General features: G+C 33.8%; 1 long non-coding RNA gene across 1 annotated transcript; it reads left to right on the forward strand.

Annotated features, from left to right (window-relative positions):
* The first annotated feature begins 5,659 nt into the window (after positions 1-5,659).
* Positions 5,660-15,560, forward strand: LOC138136713 (uncharacterized). Its single transcript, XR_011161400.1, has 3 exons — positions 5,660-5,807; positions 10,921-11,050; positions 13,746-15,560. It is a non-coding gene; the product is annotated as an uncharacterized lncRNA (long non-coding RNA).
* The last annotated feature ends 4,648 nt before the right edge of the window (positions 15,561-20,208 follow it).

Genomic DNA, 20,208 nt, shown 5'->3' on the forward strand with positions numbered 1-20,208 from the left:
TTAACTCAAAAAAACATAATGAATCTCACTGTACCAAAAAAATGATATGTTGCTATTTAAAAAATTTTAGTTGACCCTTGACCCTTGTAAGATAGGGTTGCTAAGGGCAACATTTTATATCCAGTTTATAGTACTTTTTGAACCCTTTAATTTGATGCACCGCTCGTTGAAATCGGATTTGAAATAAGAATGATATAAGCTGGGGCGTTTTTTTGTGATCACTCTGTATATCTGTCCCGAAGTATATTCGGAAGAGAATTGCCCGAATTTTTTTTTCCCTAGGTCAATTATATCGGAAATTTTCCTAAGGATGAACTAGAGTAACAATCTCAGCAAAAAGTTACGGAATTCTTATAATGCTATGAAACGCTTATTACGAGAAATCAATATTTGAAAAAATACTTTTTAATTTTTGGAAACGAATTGTAATGAGTTGCAAGTGAATTTTGTGTTTATTTTCTTGATATTTGGATAATTACTTACATGTGATTTTACAATCTTTTGACTAAGACTGTACGTGAAAGTAAACAGAAGCACACTGAATTTCGATTTTCATTGATTTCTGTTAAAGTTCTTAACGTAACTGTAGTAAAACGTGCGATATGAGTGTAATGTTGCATACCGACGTCAATTATATGCATTTTGTTCACTTTTATTGAAAATACATAACCTCAAAAACCGTGTTTTTCGACATATAATTAGCGATTACAAGGAAAATCCTCGACCAACTTTTTTTGTAAATTCATTAGAAAATTCTACGATATCGATACTTATGTGTGAAAAATTTAAGAAAAATGTTTGAAATATGAAATACTATGTTTTTTATCAATTTTTATGCGACCATTGCTCGATTTCTCATAAGAACACGTGTAAAATATCCCGAAACTTTAAAAGGTAATAACTTTAAAATCCCTCGATCAAATTTTTTTAAATTTGGCGCAGTACTTTAGAATGGATGAAAGGACTATTGTACCAATTTTAAGCAAATTTCGCCATTTTTCAATGTTACTCCAGTTCATCCTTAATTAAATTGTGATTGGTTACTATTCAAACAATTCGGAGTTGTGATTTGTCAATATAAATTATTTCGACCTGTCGAGTTCTTTTTGCGTATTAATCACCACGAACGCCAGTGAGTGGTGATTACGCTAAAAGAACGAGACAGGGAGAAATAATAATTTCTGGAAATCAAAACGGCTCGAAATAAATTCAGCTAGAAAATCTCATAAATAATAGTTATTTGTATCACTAGGCCAGAAACTGCACGTTTGCGAGCATGAGTACGGTTTGCACTACGAGTCGACAGACGAGTATTGCAAGTACGAATGCTCGCAAAACAGTTTCTGGACGTGTGATACACAAAAATTTTCATGCCAACTTCTGCGGATTTTTGTTAAATGGAAGTTAAAGCACTTGTTTTAATAATTGATATTAGGGACTTTTTTTGTGTTGGCAACACTTATCTACATTTAAACATTTAAATTTTAAAATCAACATCGCTCTCGCTTCTTGACGTTTATTAAATTTAATTAATTTGTTTTGTTTTTGACATTTTCCTGAAACATTTGTTGTAATAAATACACCAGCCCATATTCAAGCAGTGGCTCGAAACGTAATTTTAATTAATTAATTTTAGTTAAATATTGCTTCTTTGTAGTTTGTACGTTGTTATAAATAGAAAAACATTTTTAACGAGCCATCCACAGAACAAACATTGACGTTTGATAGAATTCTGATAACAAATGCCAACCAAAACCGATGACAACTCGAAATCCCTACTTTTAGCCGGACTAGGCCGGCAATGCATGTGTTTCTGGACGATTTCGAGATCTGTAATTTACCAAATTCCGGCCGGAGGCACGAAAAATTATTTATAAGTGTGTATTGATGAATGAATGGCCGCGTGATATGATTTCCGAAAATCTCTCTAGAGTGAATTTTTTGATGTAAATCTTAAGTGATTCAACATTTTAAAAAGGCATGTAAAAATTACGTTTTTTGTTCGACACTGTCAGAATTTGAAAATTTGCTCCTGTGTGAACGGATTTTGATAAATTTGACAACTTGTCAAAACGAAACGTCAAGCTAATTTTCAAGATTTTTAGCGATTTGGAGCCTTTAACGGGCTCGTCGAACAAAAAAACGTTGTATTCAACTCGTTCTTGTGTAATTTGGGCTTTTTTTGGCACTCGTGGAACTTTAAAACTCTCGTTTCACTCGAGTTTTAAACTGGTCCACTCATGCCAAAAAAAGCCAAAATTACACACGAACTCGTTAAATAAATAACTATTTTAAGACTTGGGTAATTGCATTAATGGGATTTTATTCTTCACCGTCTAAAATATCTGCATTTTAAATTTCACAAAAATCCTTTGGAAAATAACCCAGTTATTAGGCTCGAAAGTCTTAGCTGAGACACCCTGTATACTGCAACATTTTCTGTTAAAATTTGGACTTGAATTAATTGTTATGTTATACATTTTAATACAATTGGCCTCGTTTTTGACAAACAACTTATTACTTTTTTCAAAATGTTGTTTTTGTGGACCGGTTTTCGTCACATAATTACAAAACTTAATGAAAAATTTGGTAACACTTATGTTTCACGCATGTGTGTTCAGAAGCTTAAACTTCGATGTAGAGTTGAATTATGTGGACAATTCAACTCGCATTCTCTCGACCAATCAGATTTACGAAATTGGTCAGATATGTATATTGCCGGAAATTTTTTCGAGCAGTCCTGACACACGAGTGTTTGTAGCAAGAAAATTACACGAAGGCGCCAGACCGAGGGTAATTTTGAGCGACAAACACGAGTGTTGCAAGAAAAAATTTCTGGCGATATATACAGGGTGTCCCAAAAATGGCGTACTAACGGTGCACTACGGGGTAGAAGAGACTGCCGTAAACGTCAGAAAAATATTTAAAAATATCTATTGGACTTATTTGCTGATTTGGCGGTCTTTGAAAGTGGCACTTAACAGGTAAATTATTTCAAAATATATATATTAAATTGTCATGACAGCTACCTGTAATCGTACATATTATCACAAAGTACAAGATTACTCACTACCAATATCTAATACTGCATAATAGAGAATTTAGAAGCTTTGGAAATCGAAAAAAATATTTTCCATCCACTACGGTAACATTCCATGGTAATGTTGTACGAGTACATCTTTGTTTACATTGTATTACCGATAATAATAATAATAATAATAAAAATTGATTTTTTTGTCTGAAAAATTTTTTCCATGTTTTTTTCGTGTACATTTAAACATCCTCGATACGGTAGTAAGTAGTTAGTACGCCATTTTTGGGACACCTATATGTATATATCTGCCCCGAGGTATATTCGGAAGAGAATTCAACGCACGTGTCAAAGAACCAATGAACACGATGGAATACGGTTGCTTATGGAAAAGTGGCCGCAAATAGGGGTAACTGTTAAAAATAGATAAGAGCGAAAGAGAGTTAGCGCACCACACCGTGCATCAGACAAGGATGCATTGTGCGTGGTTAAAATAAAAATGATGCTATCTAATTGAGCAAAAATGACGTGAAGTTGGCAACTGAGAAATGGCAACCAAAACTTTTCAAGTTCTTTACACATCTCTCTTTGAAATGAAGTATAATTTATCTTAAAAACAAGTGAACGAAACTGTTTGGAAAAAAATAATTAATTTAATTTTAACTAAAAAATACCGAGTGACTATAAATGATTGAAAATTATTTTGTTATGTTGCTAACACATTTGAAATCTTTAGTTGGCAACATCGTTGGTATGACACACGCAATTTTAAAAATTGAAACAAACGTCAAAAAAATCTAAATCGACAATGTACTTCGTGACTTAACCTAACCTAAATAGAAATGATTGACAGATGATCCACGAGAAGACTTGCACTACCAACTGCATCAGTGTTCCCAATCCACTATTTTCCTTCAATCATTTATAGTCACTCGGTACTTGCGGCCATATTTTGATAAGCAACCCGGCAGAAACGTATTTCTCTACTCATAATTACCTATAAAAATAGTATTTTGATTAAAAAACAGATGAACGTAGAAATCATGCAGTGGGATCTCGTACTATTACTACTGAGAATCGCCCGAAAAAGCTTTTCCCTAGGTAAATTATACAGTGAGCGGCAAAAGTATGGAATAAATTCCTTAAAAATTAAACAAAATTTTTTTCAAGAAAATCTTTGAACAGGTCAATTTTAGTTTATAAGAATACATGTTTTAGTACCAAAGAAAATTCCAAGCAGTCATTTGTTTTCGAGTGATGACGTCATCGATACTTTTTTTAAATGGAAACCTCCTATTTTTTTTCCTGATTCTGATAGCCCTTTTAATTGTCTAAATGACAGTATAAAAATTTTGTTATCTTACATAAGGAAATTTTTGAGAAAAAAAATAATAAAGTTGGAAAAAATAAATTTTATAACGAACAAAAACAAGTCAAAAAATCAAGTAGGTAAATCAAACAGTCAAATGTTACTGTCAATTTCATTCGTATGTGTTATTTGTTTTACAAAACGTTTTCGAAAATGACTCATTTAACAGAAACACAACGTATAGAAATTTTAATTTTGATTGGGTGCTGGGATAAAACTAAAACAGGGGGAATTTCTTCATAAACTTGCTTATTGTCAACAAGCTGGGGGATGGCAATTCAAACATTTAATTCCATAATTTTAAGTACTTACTAACACAGTTTTTGACTTGTTTTTGTTCTTTATAAAATTTATTTTTTCCAACTTTTTTTTTTTTTCTCAAAAATTTCCTTATGTAAGGTAACAAAATTTTTGTACTGGCGTTTAGATAATTAAAAGGGCTATCAGAATCAAGAAAAAAAATAGGGGGTTTCCATTTAAAAAAAGTATCGATGACGTCATAACTCGAAAACAATTGACCGCTTGGAATTTTATTTTGTATTAAAATATGTATTTTTATAAACTAAAATTGACCTGTCCAAAGATTCTTTTGAAAAAAATTTTGTTTAATTTTTAAGGAATTTATTCCATACTTTTGCCGCTCACTGTATAAATAAACTAGGCAAAAATGAATAGGGAATTTTTCCTTTTTTGAATTTTCTATAAATACAGTTTAAAATTTGTAATGAAATGTGTTACCAATATATTAATATACACATTAAATGTAATGTTTCAAGTACCTGTAACATTTTAAATTTATCTTGTGTAGAATTCCCTATTCATTTTTGCCTAGTTTATAATTATAAATTGTGATTGGTTTCTATTCAAACAATTCGGAGTTGTGATTTGTCAATATAAATCATGTGACAATTGAGGGCGATTCTCACTATTTATTGACTAATTGCTATAACAATCTTTTTTAACTTACAAACTACTATTCAAGTATTTCTTTCATACAATTTTTCAATCTTCGCTCAATGAATTGTCCTGCCGAATACAAACTCGTGGGTACGAAATTGCAGGAAATTTTCTCCTCAGACCACTAGTATTTGTTTCTTAAGACAATTTAAGTCTTCCTCTGTGTTGAAGAAGACTTTTTAATAACTAAATATTATTCCTCTGAAGTTTTCGCGTAAAATAAAAATTGTTTTCCTCTTGTCAACTCAATCCGGGGACATATTATACGGTAGATACTTCATCTTTTACCCTTTTGTAATAATCATATCACACTTGCATCCGGCGTCGCGCGTCGTTTACATGAAAAGATATCATATCTTATTTATTAGGGATCGAACTCAAAGGGCTCAGTATTGATATCAGAATAATTTCTACCGAAAACTCCGTTGACTCAACGTCTTGAAGTAACATGTAAGTGTTAGTCAAAATAATTTAAATATTTTGTAGAGTCATTTTAATTATTCAATTATATTTTGCCAAAAAAATTGTATTGTGATTTTGTATGGATAGAAGTTCAGGTATTTTGTAACAATTTTCTGACAAGTGGAGAGTGGTACATTGCCCTGAAGTAATAACTTCAATAATTTCTTCATTCACTGGCCGTCTTCCCACACTTTACCTTTTTCAACCCTTCCAGGTGCCACAAATCTATTCACAGTCTTTCTAATGTGTGCAATGAAATTTGCTTCCACGATGTTGCCAATTGGAAATTTTGCGAAAAATTCTTCCTTGCAAGCCTTTATAGAATAAACCCACTCTCCATTGTGTAGCGGTTTACTGAAAAGATTGCTTATTACCAGTGTTTGGACGGATTTAGGCGATTTAAGTAAAGTGCGTCTATCGATATTTTAAAACGACCTTTTGCTTCCTTCAGTGGTTTATTGCCGGCTAAATTAGATTGTCGTAAAAGTAGTGAGTAACCGATCCTCAATAATCCGCAGGTACCATCGAGAGTTTTTGTTACAGGGTAGGTAAATAATCCCCTAGTAATGAGAGCATCATAAACGACCCAAAATGTTAACTAGTGTTTAAAAAGTCATTTCAAAATATCGATAGACGCACTTTAGCACAGAATAGAGAACAATCAGAAGTGAATCTCCCTCCACTTTCTATAATTCGCGCATCTCGTCGCGCATCGTTCTGACGCCATTTTCTGGGGCTATCGTTTCCGTTTGACAGTCTGCATTTGATTTGTTTATTTATTTATTTAAATACTTCAAAATGTCTTGGAGAAGTAGAGGTAGAGTAGAAGGAGAGTGTGTGCGGCGAAGACCTGCCAAAATAATCATAATTTTGTTCAATCCGGGCGTGTCTTCTAGCCCAGCAAAATGGCCACCTCGGCCGAAGGTCACGAAAATCGGTTCTAAAAGATCAAAGGTGCCGCGCGGAGATACACTTCTGATCGTTCTCTATTCTGTGACTTTAGTGGGGGACGATTTCATGAACGTGCGGCACAGTATTTGCAGGGCGTCGGGCCATGTAATTTCTCGATTTAATAATGGTTTGTCTGTTTTTTGAAGCAGTACAAGACTCGACCGGCGTCTTACGGTTTGAATATTGTTTCCATTATTATTTGATTTGATTTGGGCTACTTGGTTGGTGTTTTTGCATGCAATTATATCTATTAGGAACTGATTCTCCGCTTCCTACCTAATAGACGAGCGGATAACCACTAAAATTCACCAACCCAATCTTCGCGTAGAACTAAATGAGTGATACCTCAAAATGTTCGTCTTGAAGTGCTTAATTTATATCCAAAGTTACGACATCGGCCATTGGTCCTGACAAAAGTTATTGGTAGTAAACGAAAAAAAAATATATTTTTTTTCTAAAAAGTTTAATTAATTACCTACCTCGCTCTCGCTACAGTTATTGAGATGTTTTTAACACTGTTATTTAGTATAGAATGTCTACTTTCCAACGATATACAAAAATGTATGTTAATTAAATTCTAACCGACTCTAATTAATTATAATAAAGACAGGGAGTATGTCGCATAAAATCGATTCAGTTAAAGTGCATCGTTTTTGTTTAATAACTTTTTTATAAGATCGAAATCTGCAAATCGGTACACGTGACAAGAAGCAGAATTTTATAAGGAATATTTCATTCGCTTATGTTATCTATTTATTTTGATAAATAAAGACAGGGGAGCGAAAAAACGGAAGCAACTACACTGGACTCCGCATGTATACCCCTCACCGCACTCGGTGCACACGAGTTCCCGTCAGAATAATATTTTATACCTGGGCTTGGACATAGGCCCTTTAATTCTGCACACGAATTCCCGTCAAGGCAAAAATACACCCAAAATTCTAGACTCGAATTCCCGTCAGAAAAAAATCTTGGTTATTGAAAGCACTGTTACGAAAGTACCATTTTTGCGTTAAAATTTGGTTAATAGTGACAGTTGTTTGACATTTATTAGGTGACTTAGCAAAGATACGAAAAATCTGACACTGTCAAAGTCACAGCCGCCTCTTATCTAATTGTGGATCACACGGTATTTGTAACTTTTTAAAATTTTAAACATTTTTTTGGTCCACGTAATGGTAAACAACAATGGTATAGTTTTCCCATTTATAATTTGGTTTTATGGCAGTGCAATTGTAGGTAATTATTAGGGGCTGGGGTTGTGGTTTCGGCAATAGACGTGAAGATATTGTAGCCTGGTCAGACAACAGAGAAGAGACCTTCTTTTACAGTCCTAGTATTTATAGCCGTAGTTGCCTATTGTCGGAGTATTTAACTCCCTGACAACACGGCTGGTAGTAAAACCAAATTATAAATGGGAACACTATACCTGGCAACGGCTAGAGGGGTAGGTAAGTAAGGGATTAAAGCGCTCTTTTACCCTTGACGGGAACTCAAGTTATGGATTATATCAGTTGATAATTACCTGACGGGAATTCTTGCATTACTTTATGACAAGTAATAAGTCAGACGGGAATTCGAGTGCGCCCACCGCACTACCCGCGTTGAAGCCCACATTGTTTAGGAATTACTTGTAGGGCGTGGATTCTTTTATTATTCTTTTGAAAAGACATTTTATTTTTCAATTTTAGCATTTGATGAAACTTGTAATATACCTATAGTTTTTTTTTGTTTAGTTTGTGCAACATACATTTAAAAATCAGCACCGTCTTCATCACCACTTTCATCGGGCACACTTTGGTTGCAAATATTCTGACATAATTGGGAACATTTATTTACATGCTGAAGAACAGTAAATCCCTTCTTTGACACACAGACATTTTGAAGAATCGCATTTTTTTTTTCAGTGCAGAGCAAATCTAGGAGTTCTCTCAAATCATAGGGAAATGGTGCTTGAGTCGCAGTAATCGGTGAAAGTATTCCGTTTTTAATGTCCCATCCATATTGAAAAACATCTAATTTGTCGACCATAAAAACGTGACTGTTGATCCATAGGTAACACTGGTAATAAGATCTACATAAAAAAATATAAATTGTAAGAATACTTTAGAAAATCTAATAGAGAATTCAACGCACGTGTCAAGAACCAATGAACGTTAAGAACTGGACTGAATAACAGCCAATTACGAGCGAGCTTTTTTGATTATTCTGTAGGTACAAAATAAATAGGCGATTATTCTGCATCTAACTCTTCAATTGTCACCGAATCAACAAATTCGCTTTTGACAGTTTAAATTTGTCATTATAAAAATTGCAAAAATGGAAGCAAATAGATGGTACTGCTAATACGTAATGTTATAAATACCTATATATGTTAATGTTAATAAATACCATTTCGTAAATGTATGTGGTTCTGGTTTGTTAAATTCTCATGTAAAATACAACTCTTGACATGGACATGTGCGGATTATATTTCTCCTGAATTTTAACTCGTTGCTATGATATTTGGAAATATAACGAGTGCGAAGCGAAGCGTAAATAGCAACTCGTAAAATTCAGTCGAAATATAATCGGCAATGTCCATGTCACTCGTTATATTACTACTGATAATACCTTAAAATATGTTGATAAAATGCAATTCACTAGCTGGTTTTTTGGTATTCATAGTTAATTTTATTCTACTTTTGTCAATTGAATCTTTTGTTTTCGCAATCATATAATTTATTTATGAATTTTCTCACCAGTTGTAAAGAATCATCAACAGAACATTTTCCAAACTCAGATAAGTTACATCTTTCTGACTATTCCATTCACCTGTCATTTGTTAAAAATGGACCAATAAAAACACAATTTTACACATTTGTTACCATGGTTTTAAAAAATTGGACCGAATATTCCCACTCGTGGAAATTGTATCGGTAATACCACTAGTGATCCCAGCGATAATTTTTAACAAATGAATGCAGCCTTGAGAATTGCTTCCAAATGGACTCACGTGTCTTTTTTGTGTTGTTGGAAACATTTTCTTCGATTTCTGCGTTAATTTCTTCTTCCGATTTGCTGCCAAATTGGTTCATGGACTAGTCTTCCGAATACAACTCGTAGTCCAAATTATGTAGACTATTTTTCAAACTGGTTTCACTCATTCAATTGTTTTTGCGAATCTCACTCGTGCTGACGCACTCGTGGATTCATTCCCAAGCACAATTGAACCCACGCCCTACAAGTAATTCCTAAACAATGTGGGCTTCAACGCGGGTAGTGCGGTGAGGGGTATACATGCGGAGTCCAGTGTAGTTGCTTCCGTTTTTTCGCTCCCCTGTCTTTATTTATCAAAATAAGTAGATAACATAAGCGAATAAAATATTCCTTATAAAATTCTGCTTCTTGTCACGTGTACCGATTTGCAGATTTCGATCTTATAAAAAAGTTATTAAACAAAAACGATGCACTTTAACTGAATCGATTTTATGCGACATACTCCCTGTCTTTATTATAATTAATTAGAGTCGGTTAGAATTGAATTAACATACATTTTTGTATATCGTTGGAAAGTAGACATTCTATACTAAATAATAGTGTTAAAAACATCTCAATAACTGTAGCGAGAGCGAGGTAGGTAATTAATTTAACTTTTTAGAAAAAAAAAAATATTTTTTTTCGTTTACTACCAATAACTTTTGTCAGGACCAATGGCCGATGTCGTAACTTTGGATATAAATTAAGCACTTCAAGACGAACATTTTGAGGTATCACTCATTTAGTTCTACGCCAAGATTGGGTTACTCCAAAACTAAGCGTCTTTTATTCGAGCTCCCGCTCCACTATAACGCCTATTTGAATCCGATCTCTGCTTATTACTTTTTACTGTAAACGCACGGAAATAAATGTCTTACCTTCGCGACTAGATAAGAACCAAAAAAACTGCTCTAGATTATGCTGTAACACGTCCAGGATCAGATAACTTGGTGAAGATACTGTTTAATGCTACAGCACACGACCAGTTGATGTCTACTGACTATGTAACGTTTCTTCATTACGCTGTTTACGCTGGCAATTATTTTGCTGTTGAATTATTTCTAAAATCTGGACTAGATCTGGATAAGATCGATGTCAACAACCAATAATACCTACCCTTTGTACTTTGCAGTCGAAAATTAACACCTTCGGAGCGATCTTTTATTGAAAATGAAGGAGTTTAAACAACATTTTCTGGAAGAACTGGGTAAATTTACCAAAGGGATGTTCAAAGGAATTTTTCATCTTCTGGGTCTGGTTATGTGAGTTTTTTTAATAACAAATTGTTTTTCTTGTTTGTGTTTATTTTTCAACAAGTTACAGTACTTGCTAAATTAAAGGCGATGTCTTTGTGGCGATATACCTATTTATAGTCGTTTAAGAATCCTAAAGTTATATTGCCTATTGCCCTATTGTTAAAAGCACGACCTGCTGTATAATAACCATTTCATTAAAGATGCATTGCGAAAATGTTTCCGAGAAAGAGCCAATTTTCGCCGATGAGGGCGCCACAGTACGAGCACTTCTAATAGTATATTAAAGAACGAGTTTTATAAGGGTTGATTGGGCGCACGAGTCCCAAGTGTAGAAAACGACCCGTAGGGGAGTTTTCTATGGGACGAGTGCGCCAATGTCCTTATAAAACGACTTTTTTATGTTATTTTTTAGAATTTGCACCCTTGTTTTAATTTTTAAATAAAAAAATTAAATATTCAAATTCTACGGAATTTTGTATTAATTGGTAATTCAAGGTAACGGATGCAACTACATCCGCAACATATTTTAAAAAATAGAGTTTGAACATTAATATTGGAAGTTTTTTGGTGTAAATGACAATAATACACTGAAATATTGATAAAAATTTTCTTAGAGATCTATTAAACTACGAGTGCTTTAAGAGATAGCTATAAGCGACTCCAAATTGAATACAATAATAGACCTATTAGAGACGCAGATTCTAAAAAGAATAAAAATGCGGAAACATATAGTGAAATTTTTTTAATAAACAATTGTCAGTGTCAAAATGAAGTAAAAAACCATACTGTACCACCCTAAAATTTGGACATATGGACCAGCTGTATAACAATTTGACACCAAATCATGGTAAGGTTATGTTCACTTCACTTCCCGGACCTTTCTTCCATGAATTCATTTTCAAAACAAATTATATGAGAAATCAGGAGAAACCTTTTCGAATTTGAAATAAACTCTCGCTCGTTAGGGCGCAAGCTCAGTTACATAAAAAAATGTTGACACTCAATGTGACCAATCGTATTATCATGAAAATCACAGTTTAACTCATACCAACAAGACAACGTTTTGACAATTGTTTATTAAAAAAATTCAACTATAGGTATGTTTAGACATGATTTTAGAGCTAAGATTGAGTACAGTACTGTAGTTTCAATTTGGTTGTAGGTCGTAAAATTTTATGGTACTTTAAGTTAAAGATCTTGCGGGGCTTATAAATCCTAGTTTACCACTAGCAGGTAATATTTTAAGCAGGGTTGTATTGTACATTTGGTATATTTGCATTGTACGGCAAACGGCACGCGCCGCTTTCCAACCTTTTCAAACCCAACCATTGTGCCCGTTAATCGCTCATAATATCCAATAAAATTTTACGACCTACAACCATATTGAAACTACAATAAGTTCATATTTTCTTTCTAAAACAATACTGAACGAGAAAAACTCTCGGTGACAAAAACTTAAGATGAATAATATCCCCAAAAAGCGCCCGTACACTAGCGCAGAAATTGTTCCATGATTAAAAACTAGCGGCCGCCCAGCGGTCGAAATTCCTTTGGAAATTCGACCGTTATTCATTGAATTTTTAAGTTTACAGGGTGATTCATTTTGCCTGCCGGTGGCAAAATGACCTTTAATAATACATTAGTTACGCGCTCATAATACGTTAGATACAATGATACGATAAAGCTTAAAATGTAACTGGAATATTATAGGATTTAAACAACGCTCGGACGTTGTACAGGTGACTCGGCTAATCGCCTCGTCACCTGGCAACGTCCTCGCATATTATAAATCCCATAATCTTCTTGTTATGCTGTATTAATAGCTATAAAGAGCAGATATTTATAAAAAACTTAAAAACAAAATGTTTACATTTTTGAATCCGTTTCGAAAAATGTTTGACAGTTTTTGAATTAAATCGATTTTAATGGAAAAATTGCTTTTATTGGTAGTCTTTGGCTTGTGGTATTATAAATCTTCTTTAACAATGACTACCCTGTAAAACTGACTTGCTTAGACGAATTTGTTCGATTTTTCGAATAGAGTTGTAAAGGACCCACTGCTGTGGCAATGAAGTATTCATAGTCGTTCAAGAATTCCAAAGTTATATTGCCTATTGTCCCATTGCTAAAAGGTATTTAACCTTTTAGCAATGGGACAATAGGCAATATAACTTTGGAATTCTTGAACGACTATGAATACTACCTACCTACCTTAACAAAAAAAGCCAATAAACAAACAGGTCCATCTTTGGCCTGGGATATTAAACAGGACAATCCAATTTTAATTTTTTTTTCATAATAATTGTTCATGACTCTGTAATAGTCCGTAATTTGTTTTAATCATGAAATAGATCAGATCTGCACAGAAATTGTTCCATTATTAAAAATAAGTCAAGCTGTTAATTTTCTGTGTGAAACAACATTTTTAACAAATTTAGGTTATTACCATATTTACATAAACTTCTTGAGCAAAGGTTGCAGATTGATCTAATTAAAATTTCATTGATAGCACCGTCAGCTACTTTCTATTATTTCCCTCAAGATTATAATAATACATATAATGATGAGATATCTATGTGAAGAATATTGTAACTATCAACGTGTACTTTTACATTGTTCTAACACAATAAGTTTTGATAAATCTATAAATTTTGAACACTAATGTTTATTTTCTATCAGTAAGAATGTTTTCATTTTTTAGGTGCCAGGTGCTGACAATGATTATTCAATTCGTTCTTGAAAAACAGACAACCCTCGGCTGACTTATGAAGTTAATCCTACCATTTTTTTTCTCTTTATGTTATGTTTAGTTCAATCTAGGGAGGTGCAAATGAAATTTTTTATTAGAAATGTTGTCTATTTTTTTTTTGAAGCTCATACGGGGTTATTATAAATGTTTGTAACAACCTAAAGCATAGCTCACAGCCACTTACCATGGTACAATCACTACAATCATTTATAATGACCTGTACATTATTTAGACTTTATTTAAATTAATATGCGAAATTTTGACGAATAGATATGATAAAAAATACAGAATTTACATAATATATTATTAACTAAAGCCATCTGTACAGCGCCATTAAAAAAAAATATTGTTCGATACCTCCCTAGAAAGTGAGTACCTACACTCGGGCCAACCAACAGATATAGTTTAATAAAAAAAGGGATGTGGCCTAGTTGCATAGAACGATATACGGCGAAGCCTGTTTCACAATAAAGCGTACCACGTACCACTTTCTAACAAATAGAGAAACAAAAGTCTTGAAAAAACTATTTTGTAATACAAATCGAAAAATGCCAAGGGAAACAAACAAACATAAACACGTGGTCAAACTCCCGAAGCGAGGTTAAAACGAATTTCGTTTTAACGAATGAGGTGCCGGATGCCGTCAAGTAATTTTTGTGGATGTACATCAGGCTTTCGAAAATCTGCGCACGTTTTGAATAAACAAGCTGCTATTTAAAATACGCGGGCACTAGGAGGCGGTTTTATTACTATATCTGTTGGTTGGCCCGAGTGTAAGTATGTATCCATAGTTACTAGTTGGTGAAGGTTTCTCTTTCGTTCGTTTCACTTTGGCTCATCGTTTTTCGCTCACTGGTTTTCATTCGCTTTGTGGCATTAATTTAATTTTTATAAATTGTTTAGTACAAATACATTAAACGATGTTCAAAAATCAAAAAACCATTGTGATGCAAATGACTTATCTGTCATTGTAATAAGTAGGTACAGTGGGTTGCAAAAAAAACGGGAAACGAAAATTTTCCTAATGTAAATTTGGTTTTGCCCATTTTTCAATTAATTATCTACTTGACAATACCTATCAAATAATTTTTTTAAATGTCATTAAATTTTCACGTTAATTCTAACCTATTTCTCGTAAGAAGATTTCACACTATGGAAAAATTGTAAAAATGTGCCAATTTTATTTTGACAGTTCCCGTTTTTTTTGCAACCAACTGTAATAGGAAATGTCTTGAAAAATGTGTGTTATTTGCACCACAATGTTTTTTTTTATTTTTGAACAGCGTTTATGTACAATTTGTTAATAAGTTAGTTCGTATATGTAGGTCCTTGTAACGTGCGATCAATTAAAAAATTAATCGAGTTACCTGGATTGTGCTATTCTGATGCTTTGATTGGTTCAAATCATCATTTTCGCCTACTCTGATTTTTTTTTTATTTGATCGCACGGTAGTTATTACTATTAAATGACTATGAAAATTTGTTAATTATACTTTTAAATTTATGGACGGAGCTTTTCGCATCCTTTTACTTAAATTAATGGTTTTGTACAAAATATTACAGCACGGATCACGTTAGTAGGTACATGAAAATTTGTTACTTTGAATCTTAACAACCAGACAGCGTGCCCCGTACTGGTGTCTACTGAAGAATCTTTTGAAGCTCAATCCACTGTTCGCTAAAAAAACAATTAGCTTTTTTTTTTTTACTAATTCCAACTTCAAATAGTTGTTTACTTTTGGGTATTAAAGGATTTAGGAGTTAAAAGTTTTTCTTCTTTAACGCTCCTTGGTACCAATTCTCGGCTACATGGTAAAATAACTCTTCGGAAATTGCGCTTTATTTTTCCACATTTTTTAATTTGAAGTAAAACTCGATACTGCAATTAGCTCATATTGACCAAGTGTATGGACTTTCGCTGTGTCACAAATTGTCAGATTAACTAAAATCCATTCAAAAATCAAAAAACCACCAACGTCTCATTTTCCTCGATAATTACTTCCGGCAACGCTGTCTAGTGTAAAATTTGGTGAGACTTGTAATTTCGAGGTTAAATGTTTATTAAGTGTCTTGTTTTTCCGGGCATGTTTAAGTAAAAATAATAAGAATCAATAAATAAATGAAACGTGCTGCTAATAAAACAATATGAACGAAATTCAAAGTAATTGAATTTTATTTTGAATCAAATAAATGTCATAATTTATAGTTACCAACATAGTATGAAAAAATATCTACCTAGGGTTTTTTAAATTTTACCAACCTAAAGCAACAGGTGGTGGTTTTTTGATTTTTGAATGGACTTTATTGTCACATTGACATCACTCTCTCGTAAAATTAAAATAACATCCAATTTGTCCGTCAAGTTTCAATGTTCTTTTGTTACCTACTTGTTTTGACCACCAAAAAACCGATTCTGTGAATAATTACCAACTATTTTATTGGGAAAACAAACAATATCATTCAATATAAAACAAAGTAAACTTTTACTTGATGGTTTTGATAAATAAATGTCATTCACCCCGTCATAATTTTTATAACCTTTTCGTAAAAAAACAAATTTAACCGATACAAATTTTGTAATTTTTGACTTTATACAATTGTCATCTTGTCCCAGCTGTCCACCGATGGTACTATTGCGATCATTAAATTTTTGACATCATTTTTCTGTCATATAAAAAAAATTACTCTACAGGCTGTGGCACAACTCACGCCCCAGAGGAAACTGACTTGTGCCGACAGCAATAACATTACTGGAAAGACTGATTCTTTTTTCTTATCTGCTTTTTTAATCGACTTAGAAGCATATCAAATCCACCAATCCCGTTAGTCAAGCTCGGAAAAACTAGGGAGAACAGAATGAATGAGGGCGTTGCTTGGTTTCCAAAAATGTTATCATTCTACTCAAAATATCTGGTCGACTGTATTTTATTGTCAAATTTAGCACATTATTGCACTGTCAAAAAAATGTAGGTTAAGAGTAATGTCAATAAATTTAATAAAAGTTGTCATCGTATAGCCCGCAACTATTAATACAAATTTATTATTGGGCGGAAGTCGTAAAGCAAACAACAAATGGTGGTTCTAAAAAGAAGCGAGTTTAATAGAACGAAAGCAAATAATAACAAAACGAAACACAAACAAAACTCAAAGAAAGAAGAATTAAAGGAGATGCTCAAAATGTCCACCATTCATTTCGAGACACAGTTGTGCATGGTATCGCGACAAAAGCGCGCCGCAAAAAGAGCGCGCGACAAAAGAGCGTGCGACATAAGAGCGCGGCGACATAAGAGCGCGGCGACATAAAAGCGCGGCGACATAAGAGCGCGGCGACAAAAGAGCGTGACCACAAAAGGAGGTAAATACAGGTTGCCTTTGTCTTTGCCTTTCTTAAGGCAATAATTAATTTCCATATTGAATGAAAATTTTCCTTACCCTTTAGTTATACTAAGACTTGGCGCGACCTTGAAACACAACAAGAGAGAAAAAAAAGGCATTTGCACAAGGTTTGAATGGTGGGACACGATCTAGGAGGACGCCCTGAGGCTGTCTAGCCAGAAAAAACGCGAAAATTCCAGAAGTAGTTAAAGTGAACAATTACCAAATAATCCTGTACATTTTGTATTGGCACAAATGCTAATGCTGGCAGGTGGCGCAACATGAGTACAAATTCAGGATTTGCAGCATAAGATGCTTGGAGTCCTGCAGATTGGACATGCCGATAAATTGCCTGCGAAATGGAAAAAGCAACCTCCTCCGTAAATACATTGACTGCTGCTTTTTCAAAATCCTGTTTTGTCACAGTGTTTATTTGTCTCACGCTATTTTGTCGCGGCGCTCTTTTGTCGTGGCGCTCTTTTGTCGCTGCACTCATATTGCGGCTCTCTTTTGTCGCGCGCTCATTTGTCGCGCGCTCAAATGTCGTAGATTCGTTGTGCACGCCGTAGTATACTCCATTCCGTCGTCCGCGCCGATAATAACAAGTCGTGCCATTCGATGTGAAATGGCCACCAGAGGCACTTGGATCAGTTGGATCGCGAATGAATGGAAACTGTAATAACTACGGAAGGTTTACAACTAGAATAAATGTCAACCATTAATTCGTCATTGATTATCAAAATAACAATAAATACAATAAGAACTTCAATCATAATCGGTGCAAATCATTTTGTAATATTAATTTGTGTTCGCGAGAAACAGCTAGACATAAAAAGGGTTTGAAACTCGAATAAGTATCAATTGTCATTGATTGTCAAAATAATAAATACAATAAGATCTTCAATGACAATAATGCAAATCATTTTGTGATATCAATTTGTATTCGCTAGAAACAGCTAGACATTTAAATTTTGACAATTTGAATAAATTTTTCCTTCTGTAATTTCTGTAATACTATTACAGTTTCCCATAACGCGCGAGGTGGTGACATCTACCGATATTTTGACTTTTTTCCGGACGCAGAGTTTTGAGCGATTGGCACGACTTGTTATTACGATCAGCGCAGACGACGCTCCATTCTTTATCTTGGTGAGTGGTCGATGCGATCAAACAAGCCATGGGTAGCTTTGTAAGTTTTACTTTTTCCACCAAATTTGTGTATCGTGTAAATCAAATATTAACTGTCATCGCTGTCATTCAGATCTTATGTCGCGAAATGTAAATATATAAGCCGTACACATCGATTCTTAAATTTAACCGTTCCCGATATGAAAATTATCGGCGTCCGTCGTCGGTCATTCCGACCGTCGACAGAACATTATTCCCGTCCCGTGCCGGGCAATATTGCAAAGAAGTTTGGGACTGGTATACCCACTTACCGCCATTTTGAGAGCCAAATTTAGGGCCCGCTGGAGCCCGATAAATAGTTCATAAAAATTCGCTAGATGGCAGTGTCTGTTTCGGGGACCATGGCCTACTAAATCTGAACTGCGCTGCGCTTATTACGGCCGTAACAAACTAGCTGAATGATTGATTCGGCTAACCTCAAAAAATCTACCCTTAACTAGCGCCATCTCTTTAAAGATATTAAACTACAAATCAACTAAATTGCCACAATAATTTAAATTTCCTTGAATTTCATCACGGTTGAAGTACTAACATGGGAAAATAATGCGTTGCATGCGGAGAAAATAACAACAGTTATTTTCAAATTCCCAGCAACCTCCAAACCAAATCCAAAATTAATAAAATTATAAAAAAAAAACTAAATGAAACATTTCACTGTGATACATGTCTCTTCTTTATTATTTACAGCAACTCCAGGACCCTTGTTACGATTAGTTTGGCTTCAAGACCGTGGGGTCTGTAAATTTGTGGGGCTTTTAAAAAACTTTGCTAATATTGCCACACAAATTTTATCATATTTAATTCCAAAAAATCCTTGTCAGCCACTGGTTACTACTTTGCATCCACATTTAATACAGAATTCCATATTTACCTGTGATAAACAAAGATAAAATTTGTAAAGTCATTATCCAATTAGTAATGAAACCAATTTTAAACATTTGTTTATAAAAAAAAAAACAGATTCATAAAAACGAAATCCATTCAGAATAAACTGACAAGTAGGAAGGTTTTAAAATTATAAACTTACGAGAAAGGTATTGTGTTCCTGCAGATAGATAGTTTTACTTTACATTTTTCTACTGTGCTCTATCCATTTTCAGATTTTGCAATTCCATTTTATATTTTATAAAATATAAATATTAGATTTCATAATTTGATTATTGTAATTATTAAGTATTCTTACGTTCATGAAACGTATTCGTGAAAATTTATTTTGCGTCAAAATGACAAAATAGAAAGTGTTAACCTAACAAAATAAACACGTTATGTGATTGTGATTGGATAATTTCAATTCAAATTACATTTTTCTTTTCCATTTCGCTAACAGATGGAGTTGGTTAAGGGTAGATTTTTTGAGGTTAGCAGAATCAATTGCTCCATTGAAAATCTGAGCTTTGTTACGGCCGTAATAAGCGCAGCGCAGTTCAGATTTAGTAGGCCATGCGGGGACCATGGCCAACTTCATCTAGCTTCCGCTGCGCTGCACACGGCCGTCCCAATAAGGGTCTAAAGTTGATTCAGTTAACCTAAAAAAATCGTTTGGTAACTAGCCCCATCTGTTGCAAAATTTTTAACATAAATCTTTATGGGTTGATGGGGAAACCGTGTTTTTTTGTCAGTTTGGCGGAAAAATGTGAACCGGACTTCGTACTACCCTTTCGACTGTTAGAGAAAATTCGAAATTTAAGTAAACCAATTATTATTTTTAATTGCAGTAACCCCAAATATGCAGCTTCTGTTGCTTTCATAGCAGGGTATATTGTAAAAAAATTAAATTAAATATTTCACTGCGACAGTTGTCTCTTTCCTATATTGTCTTTTTCAACCCCTGGTCCTCTTTTACGTTCAATTA

Source organism: Tenebrio molitor, chromosome 8 (assembly GCF_963966145.1).
Source record: "Tenebrio molitor chromosome 8, icTenMoli1.1, whole genome shotgun sequence".
Lineage (NCBI taxonomy): Eukaryota > Metazoa > Arthropoda > Insecta > Coleoptera > Tenebrionidae > Tenebrio > Tenebrio molitor.